Source organism: Triticum aestivum, chromosome 1B (assembly GCF_018294505.1).
Source record: "Triticum aestivum cultivar Chinese Spring chromosome 1B, IWGSC CS RefSeq v2.1, whole genome shotgun sequence".
Classification (NCBI taxonomy): Eukaryota; Viridiplantae; Streptophyta; class Magnoliopsida; order Poales; family Poaceae; genus Triticum; species Triticum aestivum.
This window is the reverse complement of record NC_057795.1, coordinates 637784625-637806713: the sequence shown is the minus strand read 5'-3', so window position 1 is coordinate 637806713 and position 22089 is coordinate 637784625. Positions and strand designations below refer to the sequence as shown.

General features: G+C 45.2%; 1 pseudogene; it reads right to left on the bottom strand.

The window, feature by feature from the left end:
- Positions 1 to 1801: 1801 nt before the first annotated feature.
- On the bottom strand, positions 1802 to 19340 carry LOC123097901 (BTB/POZ and MATH domain-containing protein 3-like; annotated as a pseudogene).
- Positions 19341 to 22089: the final 2749 nt, after the last annotated feature.

Here is a 22089-nt window from a genome sequence, read left to right as displayed (position 1 = left end):
GCCTCCTCGTCGAATTCGGGCAGCAGATTGCGCTTCGGGTAGCTCTTTCCGTGGTGGCTATCGCCGTATTTATCTGCGGTATTGAGTACTTTGCTCCATCTCATTCTGAGTGCGTCCTCCGCTGTTTTGAGCTTTCGCTTTTTCTTCTTCAAACTTCTTGCAGTGGTGACGAGCCTTTTATGAAGGTTCTTATGCTCCGGTGATGTGTCCGGCGTGAGATCGTCTGGACTGTTGTTTTCACCGAGGATGGGTTGCTTGTCCAATTCATCCTGTTCGGATGGTTGCTTGGTGGCATGTTCGTCGTCCATTGCTTCACCCTGCTCTAACGCTGGGTCAGTATGGGTGCCGTTGTTATCGAGGCGGGACTTCGGGCGGCGCTTGGGTCGCCGTTTTGGTTGTTTGTCGGGGGAGTTGTCCTTCGCCACGTCCCGTTGTTCCTCGTTATCGCTTCCTTTTGGTGTATCCACCATGTATACGTCGTGAGTCGAGGTGGCTTTCCAGTGCCCAGTAGGCGCTGGTTCTTGGTCATCTCCGGCATCGTCGTCCATACCGTCGATGTCTTCGGAGTCAAAGTCTAGCATGTTGGTTAGATCGTCGATAGTGGCTACTAAGTGGGTGGTGGGTGGGCTTTGAATTTCTTCGTCGTCCGCATCCCAACCGTCCTGACCGCAGTCCGGCCAGGTCTCTCCTGATAACGAGAGATACTTTAGCGAACTCAGGATGTCGCCGAAAGGTGAGTGTTGAAAGATGTCCGCAGCGGTGAACTCCATGATCGGCGCCCAATCGGATTCGATTGGAGGGGGCGCGGGAGGTTCGGAGTCCGGCGAGGAGTCCGGCACCTCGGAGTCACGAGCTTCACAAGGGATAAGGTCAGTATTCGGCTCCATCGCCGTAGAGGTTGCAGCCCCCGAGGCGGTGTCTAGCCACCCGTCCTCGATCTGCGCAGCCGGCTCCGAATCGAGGGTCGGAGCGGTCTCGTGTGTGGCCTCCAGGGCACTGTCCGGCTGCAGAGCTAAATCATGCCCATCGTGACAGTGCGGCGCGCTCGGCTGTGGCTCGAATCCATCGAAGATCAAGTCTCCGCGGATGTCAGCCGTGAAGTTCAAACTTCCAAATCTGACCTGACGGCCAGGGGCGTAGCTTTCGATCTGCTCCAGATGGCCAAGCGAATTGGCCCACAGTGCAAAGCCGCCGAATACGAAGATCTGTCCGGGGAGAAAAGTCTCACCCTGGACTGCGTTGTTGTTGATGATCAAAGAAGACATCGAGCCTATCGGTGACGAAACAGAGGAACTCTCAATGAAAGCACCAATGTCGGTGTCAAAATCGGCGGATCTTGGGTAGGGGGTCCCGAACTGTGCGTCTAGGCGGATGGTAACAGGAGACAAGGGACACAATGTTTTACCCAGGTTCGGGCCCTCTTGATGGAGGTAAAACCCTACCTCCTGCTTGATTGATATTGATGATGTGGGTATTACAAGAGTAGATCTACCACGAGATCAAGGAGGCTAAACCCTAGAAGCTAGCCTATGGTATGATTGTTGTTCGTCCTATGGACTAAAGCCATCCGGTTTATATAGACACCGGAGAGGGCTAGGGTTACACAGAGTCGGTTACAATGGTAGGAGATCTACATATCCGTATCGCCAAGCGTGCCTTCCACGCCAAGGAAAGTCCCATCCGGACACGGGACGAAGTCTTCAATCTTGTATCTTCATAGTCTTGGAGTCCGGTCGATGATGATAGTTCGGCTATCCGGACACCCCCTAGTCCAGGACTCCCTCACATACCATATGAAGTGTTACTGCTGGTTCAAAGCAAACATGGCAAAGAGCTCTTTCAAAACAAAGGGATATGTCGTAATTAAGTGCTCCCAGCAATCGGTCACCATTACTATTTGCAAACGCGACGGAGATTGGGCTTGGATAAACTTCAAGCATGCCGCCTTCAATGGATGGCAGTGGTGCTGCTCAGCTAGAGCAAGAGTAGACGCCACCGAGCTCACACCTATGCGCAAGGACAACTGCCTTTCATAGATAAACATGAGCCGTTGGAGATCATATCTGTCTGCGGCTACAAGCAAGCCTTGCAGTCATTGCACAATCTCTGATGGTTTCTCTCTTTGTCCTTGTTCCGCAACTTCTGACATTTCATCCTCTGTTGCTTCCTCTTCTTGTCCTTCTTCCACAACATCTGTTTCGTCCTCCTCCATGTTGTCATCCTCCATCTTAGGGAGTCAGTCTGTGTAGATGAAGCTAAGCAGAGCCCTGAACACTTTTGCTCCCATGTCTTTGATCTGTATGACACAGGATGTAGTAGTGCCCTCCTTCATGGGGCCAAAGAGTTGTGCCATTAAAAGTTTAGATCGGGCTGCAAGCACACCTCGGTGTGCAGCGAACATCTCGCCGCTGACCTCAAATGTCACATCAGCACCCACCTTAGTTTGAAGGATATTGTTTAAATGTTGGTCTATTTCAGGCAGGGGCACCTTATCGCCACCGGCATCCTTGGAGCTGAACAACATGATGTCACACTGGATGGTGAAACAATCATTCATTAGATGCGATGATTGTTCAAGGACATCTTTTTTCATGAACATGTTGTAGCCCATCATGGACTCAGAGTGGGAATTGAATGTTCCAGTTTCCGAAATGTACATTGGCTTGCACTTCTCCGCCTCGTCGATGAAACTGACATTGAACTTTTTTTTAGAGGAAAAGGACTCCTGCCCCGGTTCCATTACTTAAAATGAAACCACAGAATCTAGTCTCATTACAGCCCGCGGGAGAGGTTTTAGCGCTCTCTGGCATAAAAATCCATCCTGACCCTGCTACAAACCTCATACACTCTCCAGCTACTCAACTGTCTACTGACAAGAATTTAAAAGGCTAATGCCAACACTCGGGGAGGCTTGGAACTGGTCTCCATCATCTCTTTTCATCCTGCCATGAGTAGCCCTCCCTCGATACCGCACCATCCTTCCGTCTTCTTCTTCTGATAGTATTTCACCCACAGTTCCTTCTTCCTCATCCTGGCTCTGGCCAGAGCAGCAGAGGCGGACGCCTGGACAGCTCCCACAGAGATGATGTTAGATTCTCCACGCGCTCTCTTGCAGCCTCTTTGCACAGTATCTTCCATTGGTTGCAGAATCCTGCAATTCTCCTCAGGATCACCTGCACTCCCAACCATGGGGAATTGTTAAAGCACATGTCATTTCTACATCTCCAGATAGCCCAGAGAGTACCTGAGACAAACATATTCTCAACTTGCAGGGATTTATGTTTCTCCCATTTGTCAATCACAAAATTAAATCCAGGCTGGGGCATACATCCCACAACCTCATGATTTTTTTCCACACTTCTACAGCCACAACACAGTCAAAGAAAAGGTGGCTACTAGTCTCCTTTTCACAACAAAATAAGCAACTAAGATCATCTAAGTGTCGCCTCTTGTTCAGGTTGCTCCTAACTAGCAATTTATCCTGAGCAAGTAACCAGAGGAAAATATGAATGTTAGGTGGGACATACAGTTGCCAAACTTTTGGAATATGCATAGGGGTAATCCCCCTAAAGTTTATCATGGCATACAGGAATCTCACTGAGTATCTCCCATTATGCTCAAGTTTCCAAATAATAGCATCATCACCATCGTTTAGAATAACTGACTGCACAATATTCAGCAAATCAAACCAAAGATGCAGTAGCCTATTGTCTACACATCTTCTGAAATAAATCTTAAGATTTGTTCCATCCCAAACCTCAGCAATAGTTTTATTGTGCTCATTGGCAATACTATACAACTCCCAAAAGTGAATGGATAAGCTACAGGACCCAAACCAGTGATCTTCCCAAAATTTAGCTTTCCTACCATTCCCCACTTTCCATTGGTAGCCCATCTTTGCTGCTTTAGTAGCCCAAAGGACTCCTTTCCAGAAGGGGGAGTAGGCACTGCTCTCAGGGCAAGAAATAATATTACGATTACTAGTCCTATATTTGGCATCCACAATTTTCTTCCATATTTTTTGTTCACCTCTTTGATACTTGTCCACCCAAGCAGCAAGTAAGCAAAGGTTAATGTCAGCAATGTTTGGGATCCCCATACCACCATACTGTTTTTTTGATTCAATAGACTCCAGCTAGCTAGGTGGTACTTATGGTGACCCTCATAGTTATCCCAAAAACAGTGGGCCATTTGAGAGTTGATCAAATTAATAGCCCATTTAGGGAATTTAATCATACTCATCAGATAGGTAGGGATGCTAGCTAAGCAAGATTGAACTAGAATCAGCTTCTTCTCATAGCCTAGCAACCCCCCCTCCATCCAACTGCCTTTTTCAGGACTTTATCAACCACATGTTGCAAATCCTCTCTCCTTAATTTGGAGTGGTGGAGGGGGAATCCTAGATATTTCAAAGGAAAAGATCCCAGCCCACAAGAAAAAGCTTGGGCAACACATTGGATACCCTCCTCATCAACATTAATGGGAACCAGATCACACTTATGGAAGTTGATCCTTAGACCAGACATTTGCTCAAAGCAAGCAAGTAACCATTTTAAATTCTTTGCAGACTCCAAATTATTTTCTACAAACAAAAGAGTATCATCTGCATACTGCAAGCTAATTATTCCTTGAGGGAAGATGTTACTCATCATCCCTGTCAACATATTCTTACTAGCAGCTTTATTGAGCATTCTACTGAATACATCTCCCACTAGATTAAAGAGCATTAGAGAAGCAGGATCCCCCTGCCTGACTCCCTTAAAGGTTTCAAAAAACACACTATTACAATCATTTATTCTAACCCCTACTGAACTCTTATATAACAGAGATTCCACCTTCTTCATCCATTTGGGACTAAACCCTCTTTGATACATGATTTTCAGGAGGAATTACTGACTCTATCATAAGCTTTTTCATAATCAAGCTTGAATACAAACCCTTCCCTACTGTTGGTTACAGCATCATGAATTATCTCATGAGCTGTCACCACACTTTCAACTATGTATCTCCCTTTAATAAAAGCTATTTGATTTTGGGAAATAATCTCATCCCCAATATCACCTAGCTGGTTAGCCAGGCATTTAGCAAAAATCTTAAAACTACAGTTTGTTAGAGCAATAGGCCTAAATTTCTGAATAATATCAGCATCAGACTCTTTAGGAATCAATGTTAACAGAGAAAAAAATAATCTATAAAGATCTAAGGAATCATTGTTCCAAGCATCCACCAATAGCATTAGGTCACCCTTAATAGTGTCCCAAAATTGTTGATAGAAGAGGAATGGGAAGCCATCAGGCCCAGGGGCTCCTTCAGCATAGGACCCAAAGACAGCTTCCCTGACATCTTCCTCAGTAATATTAGCTTCTAATTTCCTATTATACTCATTAGAAACCTTTTCAGAAGGGTCCCAAAAGTCATCATCTAAAGTAATATCCAAGGTTTCCTCCCTACCAAATAGTTGCTTGTAGTAATCTACAGCAATGTCTATAATACTCTTGGTATCCTCTACAGGTCCATCTGGGCCTTTTAACACACTGATCTGCTTCTTCCTCCTTCTTTGATTTGCCAAAGCATGGAAGTAAGCAGTATTCCTCCCTCCCTCCAATATATTTCTTTCTCTGGATCTTCGCCTAAATTTAACCTCCTCTAACCTCCAAATATCTTGGAGATCTAGGGCAATCTTATCCATCTTAGCTTTAGAGGGCAGAGAGAGCACTTTTGTTTCTGACTCTATGTCCAAAAGGTTATATTCAGCCACTAGATGTTGCTTATTCCTATTCTTAGAGGCCTCATAGTTGGCACTCCAGCCTTTACAAACTCTTCTAAGCAGTCTAATCTTAAACTGCCATCTATCCATAGGATCTAAAATAGAACAAGGTTTGTTCCAAGTGTTTTTAACCATCTCCACAAATCCCTCCACCTGGAGCCACCACTTTTCAAATCTAAACTGTTTATCTTTTGGTGGTTTAATGGCTCCAGTGTCCACAACTAGGGGGGTATGATCACTCCCCACCATAGGCAGGACATTTAGTTGCACAGCCGGGAATAAACTCTCCCAACAAGTGGAAATAAACACTTTATCAATATTAGCCATCACCAGATTATACTGGTTGTTGGCCCAGGTGAACTTCCTAGTATAATTCTTTAATTCAATTAGGCCATATTTATTGACCCAATCGTTAAACAGAGCCACCCAATGCAAATTAACAACTCTAGTACTTTTCTCATCCCTATTTCTCACCAAGTTGAAGTCCCCACCAATAATAGTAGGACCCAGCCAGGCCTCCATAGTATTGTGGAGTTCATTAATAAAATCTACTTTAAAATTATCATAAGCAGTTCCATACACTGTAATAAATTGTTGGGGAACGTAGCAGAAATTCAAAATTTTCCTACGTGTCACCAAGATCTATCCATGGAGAAACCAGCAACGAGGTGAAGGAGAGTGCATCTAAATACCCTTGTAGATCGCTAATCGGAAGCGTTCAAGAGAACGGGGTTGAAGCGTACTCGTCGTGATCCAAATCACCGGAGATCCTAGTGCCGAACGGACGGCACCTCCGCGTTCAACACACGTACAGCCCGGTGACGTCTCTCATGCCTTGATCCAGCAAGGAGAGAGGGAGAGGTTGAGGAAGACTCCATCCAGAAGCAGCACAACAGCGTGGTGGTGATGGAGGAGCGTGGCAATCCTGCAGGGCTTCGCCAAGCACCGCGAGAGAGGAGGAGGACTTGGGAGAGGGGAAGGGCTGCGCCAGAACTTGGTTGCAGCTCCCATGCGCTTGGAGGGGGCTGTTTTCTTGCCCTCCAAGTCCATTGGGGCGTTGGCAAAGGTGGGAGGAAAGAAATCCCATCATTTCCTTCCCCACCGATTGTTATCCCCCTTTTTAGGGATCTTGATCTTATCCCTTCGGGATATGATCTTATTCCTTCTAAGGGGGGATCTTGGTGCGCCTTGACCAGGGGTGTGGGGCCTTGCCCCCACTACCCACGTTCATGTGGGTCCCCCCATGCAGGTGGGCCCCACTCCGGAACCTTCTAGAACCTTCCCGGTACAATACCGAAAAATCCCAAACATTTTCCGGTGGCCAAAATAGGACTTCCCATATATAAATCTTTACCTCCGGACCATTCCGGAACTCCTCGTGACGTCCGGGATCTCATCCGAGACTCTGAACAACATTAGGTAACCACGTATATCTATTCCCTATAACCCTAGCGTCATCGAACCTTAAGTGTGTAGAACCTACGGGTTCAAGAATCATGCAGACATGACCGAGACAGCTCTCTGGCCAATAACCAACAACGGGATCTGGATACCCATGTTGGCTCCCACATGTTCCACGATGATCTCATCGGATGAACCACGATGTCAAGGACTCAATAATTCCCGTATACAATTCCCTTTGTCTAGCGGTATTGTACTTGCCCGAGATTCGATCGTCGGTATGCCGATACCTTGTTCAATCTCGTTACCGGCAAGTCTCTTTACTCGTTCCATAACACATCATCCCGTGATCAACCCCTTGGTCACATCATGCACATTATTATGATGTCCTACCGAGTGGGCCTAGAGGTACCTCTCCGTCACACGGAGTGACAAATCCCAGTCTCGATTCGTGCCAACCCAACAGACACTTTCGGAGATACCTGTAGTGCACCTTTATAGCCACCCAGTTACGTTGTGATGTTTGGTACACCCAAAGCATTCCTACGGTATCCGGGGGTTGCACAATCTCATGGTCTAAGGAAAAGATACTTGACATTAGAAAAGCTTTAGCATACGAACTACACGATCTTGTGCTAGGCTTAGGATTGGGTCTTGTCCATCACACCATTCTCCTAATGATGTGATCCCATTATCAACGACATCCAATGTCCATGGTCAGGAAACTGTAACCATCTATTGATCAACGAGCTAGTCAACTAGAGGCTTACTAGGGACATGGTGTTGTCTATGTACCCACACATGTATCTGAGTTTCCTATCAATACAATTATAGCATGGATAATAAACGATTATCATGAACAAAGAAATATAATAATAACTAATTTATTATTGCCTCTAGGGCATATTTCCAACAGTCTCCCACTTGCACTAGAGTCAATAATCTAGTTCACATCGCCATGTGATTAACACTGACAGGTCACATCGTCATGTGACCAACATCCAAAGAGTTTACTAGTGTCACTAAACTAGTTCACATCACCATGTGATTAAGACTCAATGTGTTCTGGGGTTTGATCATGTTTTGCTTGTGAGAGAGGTTTTAGTCAACGGGTCTGCAATATTCAGATCCGTATGTACTTCACAATTCTCTATGTCATATTGTAAATGCTGCTTCCACGCTCCACTTGGAGCTATTCCAAATGGTTGCTCCACTATACGTATCCGGTTTGCTACTCAGAGTCATTCGGATAGGTGTTAAAGCTTGCATCGACGTAACCCTTTACGCCGAACTCTTTATCACCTCCATAATCGAGAAACATGTCCTTATTTACTCCAAGGACAATTTTGACCGCTATCTGGTGATTCACTCCTTGATCACCTTTGTACCCTCTTGCCAGACATGTGGCAAGGCACACTTCCGGTGCGGTACACAGCATAGCATTCTATAGAGCCTACGTCTGAAGCATAGGGGACGACCTTCGTCCTTTCTCCCTCTTCTGCCGTGGTCGAGCTTTAACACTTAACTTCATACCTTACAACTCAGGTAAGAACTCCTTCTTTGACTGATCCATCTTGAACACCTTCAAGATCATGTCAAGGTATGTGCTCATTTGAAAGTACCATTAAGCGTTTTTGATCTATCCTCATAGATCTTGGTGCTCAATGTTCAAGTAGCTTAATTCAGGTTTTCTAATTGAAAAACACTTTTCAAATAACCCTATATGCTTTCCAGAAATTCTACATCATTTCTGATCAACAATATGTCAACAACATATACTCATCAGAAATTCTATAGTGCTCCCACTCACTTCTTTGGAAATACAAGTTTCTCATAAACTTTGCATAAACCCAAAATCTTTGATCATCTTATCAAAGTGCATATTCCAACTCCGAGATGCTTACTCCAGTCCATGGAAGGATCGCTGGAGCTAGCATACCTTTTAGCATCCTTAGGATCGACAAAACCTTTCTGATTGTATCACATACAACCTTTCCTTATGAAAGATGGTAAGGAAACTCGTTTTGACATTCATCTGCCAAATTTCATAAATGCAGCTAATGCTAACATGATTCCGACAGACTTAAGCATCGCTACGGATGAGAAAATCTCATCGTAGTCAACTCCTTGAACTTGTGAAAAACTCTTCGCCACAAGTCGAGCTTCATAGACGGTGACATTACCGTCCATGTCCGTCTTCTTCTTAAAGATCCATTTATCTCAATGGCTCGCCGATGAACGGGCAAGTCCACCAAAGTCCATGCTATGGATCCTATCTCGGATTTCATGGCTTCTAACCATTTGTCGGAATTTGGGCCCACCATCGCTTCTCCATAGCTCGTAGGTTCATTGTTATCTAGCAACATGACCTTCAAGACAGGATTACTGTACCACTCTGAAGTAGTACGCATCCTTGTCACCCTATGAGGTACAGCAGTGACTTGATCCGAAACTTCATGATCACTATCATAAGCTTCTACTTCAATTGGTGTAGACGCCACAGGAACAACTTCCTGTGCCCTGCTACACACTAGTTGAAGTGACGGTTCAATAACCTCATCAAGTCTCCACCATCCTCCCACTCAATTCTTTCGAGAGAAACTTTTCCTCGGGAAAGGACCTAATTCTAGAAACAATCCCTTTTGATTCCGGAACTGAGACTGGAGGTATACCCAACTATTTTGGGTGTCCTATGAAGATGCATTTATCCGCTTTGGGTTCGAGCTTATTAGCCTGAAACTTTTTCACATAAGCGTCGTAGCCCCAAACCTTTAAGAAATGACAGCTTAGGTTTCTCTAAACCATAGTTCATACGGTGTCATCTCAACGGATTTACGCGGTGCCCTATTTAAAGTGAATGTGGTTGTCTCTAATGCCTAACCCATGAACGATAGTGGTAATTTGACAAGAGACATCATGGTACGCACCATATCCAATAGGGTGCAACTATGATGTTCGGACACACCATCACACTATGGTGTTCTAGGCAGTATTAATTGTGAAACCATTTCCACAATGTCTTAATTGCGTGCCAAAGCTCGTAACTCAGATACTCATCTCTATGATCATATCATAGACATTTTATCCTCTTGTCACGATGATCTTCAACTTCACTCTGAAATTACTTGAACCATTCAATAATTCAGACTTGTGTTTCATCAAGTAAATATACTCAGTATCTACTCAAATCATCCGTGAAGTAAGAACATAACGATATCCACTACGTGCCTGAGCACTCATTGGACTGCACACATCAAAATGTATTACTTCCAACAAGTTGCTTTCTTGTTCCATTTTACTGAAAACGAGACTTTCAGTCATCTTGCCCATGTGGTATGATTTGCATGTCTCAAGTGATTCAAAATCAAGAGAGTCCAAACGATCCATCTGCATGGAGTTTCTTCATGCATATACACCAATAGAAATGGTTCGCATGTCTCAAACTTTTCAAAAACGAGTGAGTCCAAAGATCCATCAACATGGAGCTTCTTCATGCATTTTACACCAATATGACTTACATGGCAGTGCCACAAGTAAGTGGTACTATCATTACTATCTTATATCTTTTGGCATGAAAATGTGTATCACTACGATCGAGATTCAATAAACCATTCTTTTAGGTGTAAGACCATTGAAGGTATTATTCAAATAATTAGAGTAACCATTATTCTCCTTAAATGAATAAATGCATCGCGATAGACATAATCCAATCATGTCTATGCTCAACGCAAACACCAAATGACAATTATTCTGGTTTAATACTAATCTTGATGGTAGAGGGAGCGTGCGATGTTTGATCACATCAAACTTGGAAACACTTCCAACACATATCGTCAGCTCACCTTTAGCTAGTCTCCGTTTATTCCGTAGCCTTTTATTTCGAGTTACTAACACTTAGCAACCGAACCGGTATCTAATACCCTGGTGCTACTAGGAGTACTAGTAAAGTACACAATGACTTAATGTATATCCAATACACTTCTATCGACCTTGCCAGCCTTCTCATCTACCAAGTATCTAGGGTAATTCTGCTCCAGTGGTTGTTCCCCTTACTACAGAAGCACTTAGTCTCGGGTTTGGGTTCAACCTTGGGTTTCTTCATTAGAGCAGCAGCTGATTTGCTGTTTCATGAAGTATCCCTTCTTGTCCTTGCCCTTCTTGAAACTAGTGGTTTCACTAACCATCAACAATTAATGCTCCTTCTTGATTCCTACTTTCGCGGTGTCAAACATCGCGAATATCTCAAGGACCATCATATATATCCCTGATTTGTTATAGTTCATCGCGAAGCTCTAGCAGCTTGGGGGCAATGACTTTGGAGAAACATCACTATCTCTGGAAGATCAACTCCCACTCGATTCAAGTGATTGTTGCACTCAGACAATCTGAGCACAAGCTCAACGATTGAGATTTTCTCCCTTAGTTTGCAGGCTAAGAAAATCATCGGAGGTCTTATACCTCTTGACGTGGGCACGAGCCTGAAATCCCAATTTCAGCCCTCGAAACATCTCATATGTTTCGCGACATTTCGAAAAACGTCTTTGGTGCCTCAACTCTAAACCATTTAACCGAACTATCACGTAGTTATCAAAATGTGTATGTCCGATGTTCGTAACATCCATAGACGACATTTGGGGTTCAGCACACTGAGCCGTGCATTAAGGACATAAGCTTTCTTTTGTTCGCATAATCGCTACTGTCAACTTTCAACTATATTTTCTCTAGGAACATATCTAAACAGTGGAACTAAAGCGCGAGCTATGACATAATTTGCAAAGGGTTTTTGACTATGTTCAGGATAATTAAGTTCATCTAATGAACTGCCAGTCAGATAGACATCCCTCTAGTCATCTAAGTGATTACATGATCCGAGTCAACTAGGCCGTGTCCGATCATCACGTGAGACGGACTAGTCATCATCGGTGAACATCTTCATGTTGATCGTATCTATTATACGACTCATGCTCGACCTTTCGGTCTCTTGTGTTCCGAGGCCATGTCTGTACATGCTAGGCTCGTCAAGTCAACCTAAGTGTTTCGTGTGTGTAAATCTGGCTTACACCCGTTGTATGTGAACGTAAGAATCTATCACACCCGATCATCACGTGGTGCTTCGAAACGACGAACTTTCGCAACGATGCACAGTTAGGGGGAACACTTTCTTGAAATTTTAATGAGGGATCATCTTATTTACTACCGTTGTTCTAAGCAAATAAGATGCATAAACATGATAAACATCACATGCAATCAAAAAGTGACATGATATGGCCAATATCATTTTGCTCCTTTTGATCTCCATCTTCGGGGCTCCATGATCATCATCGTCACCGGCATGACACCATGATCTCCATCATCATGATCTCCATCATCGTGTCTCCATGAAGTTGTCTCGCCAACTTATTACTTCTACTACTATGGCTACCGGTTAGCAATAAAGTAAAGTAATTACATGGCATTGTTCAATGACACGCAGATCATACAATAAATAAAGACAACTCCTATGGCTCCTGCTGGTTGTCATACTCATCGACATGCAAGTCGTGATTCCTATTACAAGCACATGATCAATCTCATACATCACATATCATTCATCACATTCTTCTTGGCCATATCACATCACATAGCATACCCTGCAAAAACAAGTTAGACCTCCTCTAATTGTTGTTTGCATGTTTTACGTGGCTGCATTGGGTTTCTAGCAAGAACGTTTCTTACCTACGCAAAACCACAACGTGATATGCCAATTGCTATTTACCCTTCATAAGGACCCTTTTCATCGAATCCGTTCCGACTAAAGTGGGAGAGACTGGCACCCGCTAGCCACCTTATGCACCAAGTGCATGTCAATCGGTGGAACCTGTCTCACGTAAGTGTACGTGTAAGGTCGGTCCGGGCCGCTTCATCCCACAATACCGTCGAAACAAGATTGGACTAGTAACAGTAAGCATATTGAACAAAATCAATGCCCACAACTACTTTGTGTTCTACTCGTGCAAAGAATCTACGCAATAGACCTAGCTCTGACACCATTGTTGGGGAACGTAGCAGAAATTCAAAATTTTCCTATGTGTCACCAAGATCTATCCATGGAGAAACCAGCAACGAGGGGAAGGATAGTGCATCTACATACCCTTGTAGATTGCTAATCGGAAGCGTTCAAGAGAACAGGGTTGAAGGAGTCGTACTCGTCGTGATCCAAATCACCGGAGATCCTAGTGCCGAACGGACGGCACCTCCGCGTTCAACACACGTACAGCCCGGTGACGTCTCTCGTGCCTTGATCCAGCAAGGAGAGAGGGAGAGGTTGAGGAAGACTCCATCCAGCAGCAGCACAACGGCGTGGTGGTGATGGAGGAGCGTGGCAATCCTGCAGGGCTTTGCCAAGCACCGCGAGAGAGGAGGAGGACTTGGGAGAGGGGAAGGGCTAAGCCAGAACATGGTTGCAGCTCCCATGCACCTCCCCACTATATATAGGGGTGGAGGGGGCTGGTTTCTTGCCCTCCAAGTCCATTGGGGCGTTTGCAAAGGTGGGAGGAAAGAAATCCCATCATTTCCTTCCCCACCGATTGTTATCCCCCTTTTTAGGGATCTTGATCTTATCCCTTCGGGATATGATCTTATTCCTTCTAAGAGGGGATCTTGGTGCGCCTTGACCAGGGGTGTGGGGCCTTGTCCCCACTACCCACGTTCATGTGGGTCCCCCCATGCAGGTGGGCCCCACTCCGGAACCTTCTAGAACCTTCCCGATACAATACCGAAAAATCCCAAACATTTTCCGGTGGCCAAAATAGGACTTCCCATATATAAATCTCTACCTCCGGACCATTCCGGAACTCCTCGTGACGTCCGGGATCTCATCCGAGACTCTGAAAAACATTAGGTAACCACGTATATCTATTCCCTATAACCCTAGCGTCATCGAACCTTAAGTGTGTAGAACCTACGGGTTCGAGAATCATGCAGACATGACCGAGACAGCTCTCTGGCCAATAACCAACAGCGGGATCTGGATACCCATGTTGGCTCCCACATGTTCCACGATGATCTCATCGGATGAACCACGATGTCAAGGACTCAATCAATCCCGTATACAATTCCCTTTGTCTAGCGGTATTGTACTTGCCCGAGATTCGATCATCGGTATGCCGATACCTTGTTCAATCTCGTTACCGGCAGGTCTCTTTACTCGTTCCGTAACACATCATCCCGTGATCAACCCCTTGGTCACATCGTGCACATTATGATGATGTCCTACCGAGTGGGCCCAGAGATACCTCTCCGTCACTCGGAGTGACAAATCCCAGTCTCGATTCGTGCCAACCCAACAGACACTTTCGGAGATACTTGTAGTGCACCTTTATAGCCACCCAGTTACGTTGTGACGTTTGGTACACCCAAAGCATTCCTACGGTATCCGGGAGTTGCACAATCTCATGGTCTAAGGAAAAGATACTTGACATTAGAAAAGCTTTAGCATACGAACTACACGATCTTGTGCTAGGCTTAGGATTGGGTCTTGTCCATCACATCATTCTCCTAATGATGTGATCCCGTTATCAACGACATCCAATGTCCATGGTCAGGAAACTGTAACCATCTATTGATCAACGAGCTAGTCAACTAGAGGCTTACTAGGGACATGGTGTTGTCTATGTACCCACACATGTATCTGAGTTTCCTATCAATACAATTATAGCATGGATAATAAACGATTATCATGAACAAAGAAATATAATAATAACTAATTTATTATTGCCTCTAGGGCATATTTCCAACATAAATCTCCACACATTACCATCCTTTTTATTTTTAATTAAGCAGGCCACAGAGTACTGGAGGATATCCACAGACAGGATCTCATAATCATCAAGTCTGATACCCACCAAGATGCCACCTGCTGTGCCAGTAGCTGGCATCCAATTCCAAGTGAACTCCTCATTTGGATCTAAAGATTTAAGCTGAAAGCTAGTAAAAGTCTCTTTCTTAGATTCAGAAAATCCTATCAAGTCAGCATGGGTGTCTCTAATGAGTTTCCCCACTACACTTAGTTAATCAGGCTTGTTAAGCCCTCTAACATTCCATATCAGTCCTACTACCATTATTAAATTCCAATTTTCTACAACTACTTTTTTACCTGACACCACCTCAGCCCAAGTAGGGATATTACCTGCTGCATCACTACTTTGAGCACAGCTAGGTCCTACATTTGGTGAGTTTTCCTTGTTACCCCCCTCAAAACTAATATCTAAGTTAACAGGGAGAAAACATTCAGGATGTGACTCTTTAAAGCTAGATAACCTATCATTCTCAATCAGCCTAATGGCCTGTATATTGCGTGAAATAGTTTCAACATCATCACCCAAATTAAGACCAACCTTCCTGGCTTTTGATAACAACTCCTCATCATTAAAAGTAGATAATGAGTTGCAATTTATGTTACCTTTAGGCATTTCCAGATCTTTTCTCTTCTTGAGGTCCTCAGCTTTTTGGATTGCTGTCCTCCCATCTCTTCTGATCCTAGTGCTCATCCTGGGCGCCACAATAGGGCCCCATTTTTTTTCTTGTCTCCCTTGAGCTGTCTGCTGGATTGGTATTTCTGTTGATCCTTCCTCTTCAGATTCTTCATTTAATTGTTCAAGCAACTGAACACCAATATTTTCTCCAGGCAGATTCTTCTGAATAGTTTTTTTGATATTTCCATCACTCTTCATACCCTGAATCACACTCTGAACCCTCTTCTCCAGTGAGTCCATCACTTCCATAGGGTTTTTGACTGTGTTAGGGCTCTTTGAGAGTTCCGGGAGTTTTGGCCAGGCCCTTTTGCAGACCCCTTTTTGTTCTTGTCTTTGTTTCTATCAGTCTCCATTTCTTTGGGCCCCTGCATTTGTAGATCTTTGTCAGGATCTCCTTCCAACAAGTCTTCATCTGATTTCTCTGACCCATCTTCATTTTGAGCAGCAGCCTCCAAATGGGGTGCTGTGTCCACCAGGAAAGAAATGAGGAAGAGTTCCTTGTCAATCTCTACCAGCCTCTCAGTTGGTATTTTGGAGACATCTCTTACAACAACTTGCACTTTCACCTTTTCATAGAAACTTCTGAAAATCTCATGCCAGTCCACATTGACAAGGATTCCCAATATGTAAGCAATCTGAGAAATTACTTTCCATGAAAGCTTGTTGACTGGTATTCCCATCATAGTAACCCACACTTCCTGTAGCTCAGCATATGCCACCTCTTCACCATCCCATTTATCAAAAGAGACAGTCACTCCTTTCTTTTTGAGGTTGATAGATGGGAGCTCAACCAAGTCTTTAACCTTCTTGTGGGGTGGAAATCTGACCAGGAACCTTTTCTCTGTTAATTGTCTCACTTGCCATGGCCAATTGGTCTTCCAAATCTCAGAGAAGTTGTGTTTCAGCTCTTGAGTAGTGATAGCTCCCTCCTCAATCACAACCACACAGACATTGTTTAAGTTTAGCCACTTTGTAGCCTCCTTGCCCTCAGACTCAATATGGAAAAAACCCAGCCCAGCATTGCCACTCCCAAAATACTGTGCTGTGACTTGAGGTTTGTACCATTCCAGGCAGTTATCCGTATGGTGCCCTGCCTTGTGAAAAATGAAGCAATTCTTTGGGATAGGGCATGTCCCAACAAAGTGAGCTAGTTCTCCATAGTTGTAGCATATCACATCTTTCAATTTTGGATCATAGTTGATAACAGCCTCTTCCTTTCTGCTTTGACTACTGTCAGCTTTGTCAACACTGCCTGATTTCCCCTGCTACTCCTTTTGGGAATTGAAGCTCTTGGTTTTCTTCTTCTGTTGGTTTTGAGGGTTCTGGTGGAAGGTGCTTGACTGTCCTTCCCCAAAACCTTGGAACTGTGGCCCAGATTGGAACTGAGCAGGAGAAGGACCATACTGTTGTTGCTGTTGTTGCATAAATGGCATTGCAGGAAGAAATTGCTGCAGCCACTGGTTGAAATGGGGGAATTGGACCCCCTGCCACGGCTGCATTCCTTGTACTCCGCCCTGCCCATGAAATTGCTGGATGGGGACAAAGTTACCTTGATGCGCTTGTATGCCAGGGGGGCTTGATGGTGGAAGCCGCCCATCTGCTGTGGCATCTGCTAGATCTGCCCCTGAGATGAAGAACGACTCTGGTCACTAGTCGTGCGAGATGTATCGCCTTGACCAGCTCCCCCTCCACCACCACGACGGCCACCTCCTCTGTTCCCCGTCACCCCATCACCACCTCGGCGTAGGTTGCTCTGCCCGATCCCTTCTTCCACGGATCCTTGGAGAAGCTGAACTTCTTCGGCGACTGTTGATGCTTATCTGCTTCTCTAGCTGGGTAGCAGTCGCTCACATCAAATCTCTTGGCTAGGAACAAATCCTTGCGGATCCACACTAGCCTTCCGCCGCCGGCAGGAACCCTAGCCCTCCTCGGTGATGGAACGGACCAGAGCTGCCCATATATATCCACCAACTCCTCGTCACCACTCCGCGGACGCGCCTTTTGCAATTGCGCCTCCTTTGCCTGATAACAGATTTCCTGGCCCAATCCAACTTTATCCAACTCCTGCAGGCTGACCCGCGGGGCCCTTCTCCCTCCTGGATCCCCAACGGTCCTTGAATCCATGGATGCATCCCGCCAGCGCAGTTGATTCTTCACCGGGGCTGCTTTGAACGGAGAAGGGCGGCAAGGGGACCCGTACCTGGCTACCAATGGAATATATACGCTTCCAATTGCAATCTCCATTCGGCCCCCTTCCTCCCTCCTCTGCTTCACCATGGATCTCGGCGAAACAGCCGCCATCTCACCCTTTGAACGCGCAATGTGGACGACGCCTCTGCAGCCGCCCAATCCAGCACCTGATCCGGCTTGAGGTGTTCCCCGACTGGAATAGACGATCCGCCTCCTCTTCCATCACTCTCGCCATGATACTCTCGATGAGAGCCAGCTTGGCCTCTCTCGCCTTCTCCGCCGCGCGCACCGCCGCCTTCTCCGCCTTGTTCGCCGCCCGCAGCAGCGCCTCCAGGTCTTTGCCCGACGGTCTCCTCTCGCTCGAAGCTCCTCTCATCTCGAACTGGATCTGGAGTCAAAATGACCCCCAAACCAACTCCGAGACCAGAGCGACCGAGCGAGCAGGTCCACGCGCTCGCGCCGGAGAGCGCGCTACCGGCCGGCCTCGGGGGGTAGCGGTGGTTGGTGGCAGACGCCGGCGTGGATGTGAGAGGCGAGGGCGAGGGCCGGGGCGAGGGCGGGGGAAAGGGAGACACGGTCTTTTCTCTGATCTGTACTAGATTCTGATAGATGTCCGCATGGACCTTTGTGAGAACGATTGAATGAATGGGCAAATCCACCTTCAGACATTGAACTTCCCCTTCACAGGCTCTTCGGCGTCGTTATCGTCATCGAGAAGGTTAACAAATAGAGAAATGAGGCTGGTTGTAATGAGAGTATCATAGCTAGTATCATGCATGCCAACTAGGCAACTTTGATGAGGTGGCATAGAATTAAATAAAGTAAGAGAGGGTTGAGTATCATATTATGATATCGTATCATAATAAATGCTACACTAGTATGTGTCATGCATGATAATAAATAAAGTCATCTATGATCCTACCATATGATACTATGCATTAGGGAGGTAGTATCATACACTAGTATCATATGCATGATACTAACTTATGATACTACCAATTACAACCAGCCTGAAGTCGGCACAACTCTCCGTGTAGCCGTTAGGAAAGTAGTCGATGCACCATTTATGGCCTCCTACCATGAAAGGACGAGAGCTGATCCACTCGATGGTGGGAGTGGCTTGCTTGGTATGCGAGTAGTCTTGGACCACAAGCAGGTGGTACCCCCAGTCCGTGCTGGTGAGGAAGGACGATGCTGTGGAAGGGCACAGCTCGCCGCCGGCCAAGACGGATACACCGGCGAACCTGGACGACATGGCGAATCTGCGAGTGGATCTGTCGAAAATGTTGGCATCCCCACCGCAAACAATGAAAAAGAAAATGCTGACATCCCAAGTTTCAGAGTTGACATGGACGAGCTGAGGGGCAAACCTGGGCACGGACTCGCCGTTGCTCCGCTCGCTGCGTCGCTTCTCCCCGTGCGCCGCCGGCTCGTTTGCGCGTGCGGTTTGAGCCGGCCTAGAGTTAGGTTTTTTTTTTTTGAGGCGTTAAGAGTTAGGGTTTTCTTCAGCTTTATCACGTTTGTTTGGGCTTGTGTTTTAAGGCCCTCACTTCCTCACGAGCTGCAAGCCCATACGTCGTTCACAGCACTGCCTTTGGGCAAAGCTACCCTGAACAATGTTCACATTTGGAAGTTAATAAATAATCACACATGTTCATGTGAATGTGTACTACGTATGTGTAAAGTTACCGAAAAAGGCTTTCGCCCCGCTTTATATTATAAAGCCAACCGCACAACAAGCATCCAACAAGGTCCAACACAAAGCCACACACACACGGAAGTCCACAGGAACAAAAGTACATGAAAGAGTCAATGCTGAGGGCACAACACAACAAGCCCTAAACCCAAAACACACACGCCACACATGTGTAAAGTTTGACGATGATAGTTACACAAAAAGAAAATTTCATGGGTTTTTAGTAGTGAACAAAAAGATAAATGCATGATTTTAAAAGGTGAGTGTGCATGCATTGTTCATTATATAAAAACACGAATTTGTCTTTTTATGTACCTCACATGATATTGTATTTCATAGTGAAACTTTATACACTTATAGAATATATTCTTATGGACATGTAGAATTTGTTTCAGATTTTTTAAGACTTTGCAATACACTTTTGAATTTTCAAAAAGATGAGCTCCATGGAGCCCGAGCTCCAGAATGCCTCGCTCGTTTGACTTCACCCAAAGAAACAAAAGAATTTGACTGGCCTTTTTATATTTGTAAATCAATTAATAAATATCCTCCTTGTATTTATATTTATAGAAATCGACAGCCCGATCTTTGCCTTCCATTTTCCTAACGCTGCGTTTGGATGTCTGTATTGAAGACCTCCGTATTGAATTGATTTCAATTCCATAAGAATATACAAATTCGCTTGTTTGGATGCTCATGGAATTGGCTCATGGAATGACAAGGAGGTTTCAATACCAAATTCGGTTTGGATGGCAAACTATTGAATTGCATCTTCATTATGCATCAAATCAAAATTTATACAATGTGTGAGTATAATTGATTATGTAGCATTAAAATTTATCTTCCAAGAAGAAATTGTAACGCTGTTACATAAGGCTAGTAATTCATGAGAAGAATGGCTGTAAATACATGAAATTCTCTGGTAGGGCAGATTATAAGTAAGTAACTATCAGATAAACTTACAAGACTCAGATTTACAAGAGCTATTACACCACAGCATCAGAAAAAATTACAAGATTTAGAAACTGTAAAGCAAAGTCTGCAAAAAATGACCAAAGGGAAGATCCATGGAGGGGAAGAACAGAGGGCAGAAGAGGGGATCTAGCGATTGGCGGCTGACCATGAAGAAGAAGATGGGGAACCGACGGCACAGGAAGAGGGGGTCCAGTGGGACGCACGCCGGAGCACGGGAAGAGGAGAAGGAGCAGTGGTGGATGGGGAGAGCTAGGCCGTGAGAACCATGGGTAGAGAAGATGTGGCGGATGGGGAGAGCCAGGTCGTGGCAGCCATGGGCAGAGGAGATGACGAGGGGATGAGGAGAAGGGCCGTCGGAGGGCATGAGAAGGAGAAATGGCGGAGGGGGTGAGGAGGACGGCCGCCATCGGGTGCTTCCTAGGCGCCGGCGCTGCCGGCGCTGCCTCCTCTCGTCGCTCGGGGTAGGGAGTGGCTGCTTCAGTCGAGCGGGGGAGAAAAGACGGGCCGCGAAACGTTTTCTTTTGCGGGAGGCATGAATACATGCCAAATCGGAGGGGTTGGGCTCAGTATCGTGCGAGGCCTCGGCGCGTGGGACTGATTTCATCGCTGTATTGGATCGATTTCAGACTGCTGTTTCCGCTGGCATGCCAAACACTCGAATTGGTGGTTGAGGAATACGGAATCCAATTCAGGACCCCAATATAGACATCCAAACGCAGTGTAAGAGGTCAAGATACCTTCATCGTGTGCCTTCCAAAAGACATCTTTTCCGAAACACATAAAAAATCCATTAATGGCTAATCTTAGCCTCATTGTAATGAAATTGCGGTTGTCATATTTATCGTGCCTTGATGAATGAATTTTGATTTGATTTTAAAGCCACTAATACCCATAATCGGAGTTAAATTCAAAATCCCAAGGGGGAAAACCGTGACGTAAATTCTATTCTATCTCCTTCATTCTTTTATGTAAGGTATATTTTTTCTTGATCGTCATATTCTTTAATGTAAGGTGCATTTGTTGGAAATATGCCCTAGAGGCAATAATAAATTAGTTATTATTATTATATTTCCTTGTTCATGATAATCGTTTATTATCCATGCTATAATTGTATTGATAGGAAACTCAGATACATGTGTGGGTACATAGACAACACCATGTCCCTAGTAAGCCTCTAATTGACTAGCTCGTTGATTAATAGATGGTTACGGTTTCCTGACCATGGACATTGAGTGTCGTTGATAACGGGATCACATCATTAGGAGAATGATGTGATGGACAAGATCCAATCCTAAGCCTAGCACAAAGATCATGTAGTTCATATGCTAAAGCTTTTCTAATGTCAGGTATCATTTCCTTAGACCATGAGATTGTGCAACTCCCAGATACCATAGGAATGCTTTGGGTGTACCAAACATCACAACATAACTGGGTGGCTATAAAGGTGCACTACGGGTATCTCCAAAAGTGTCTGTTCGGTTGGCACGAATCGAGACTGGGATTTATCACTCTGGTTGACGGAGAGGTATCTCTGGGCCCACTCGGTA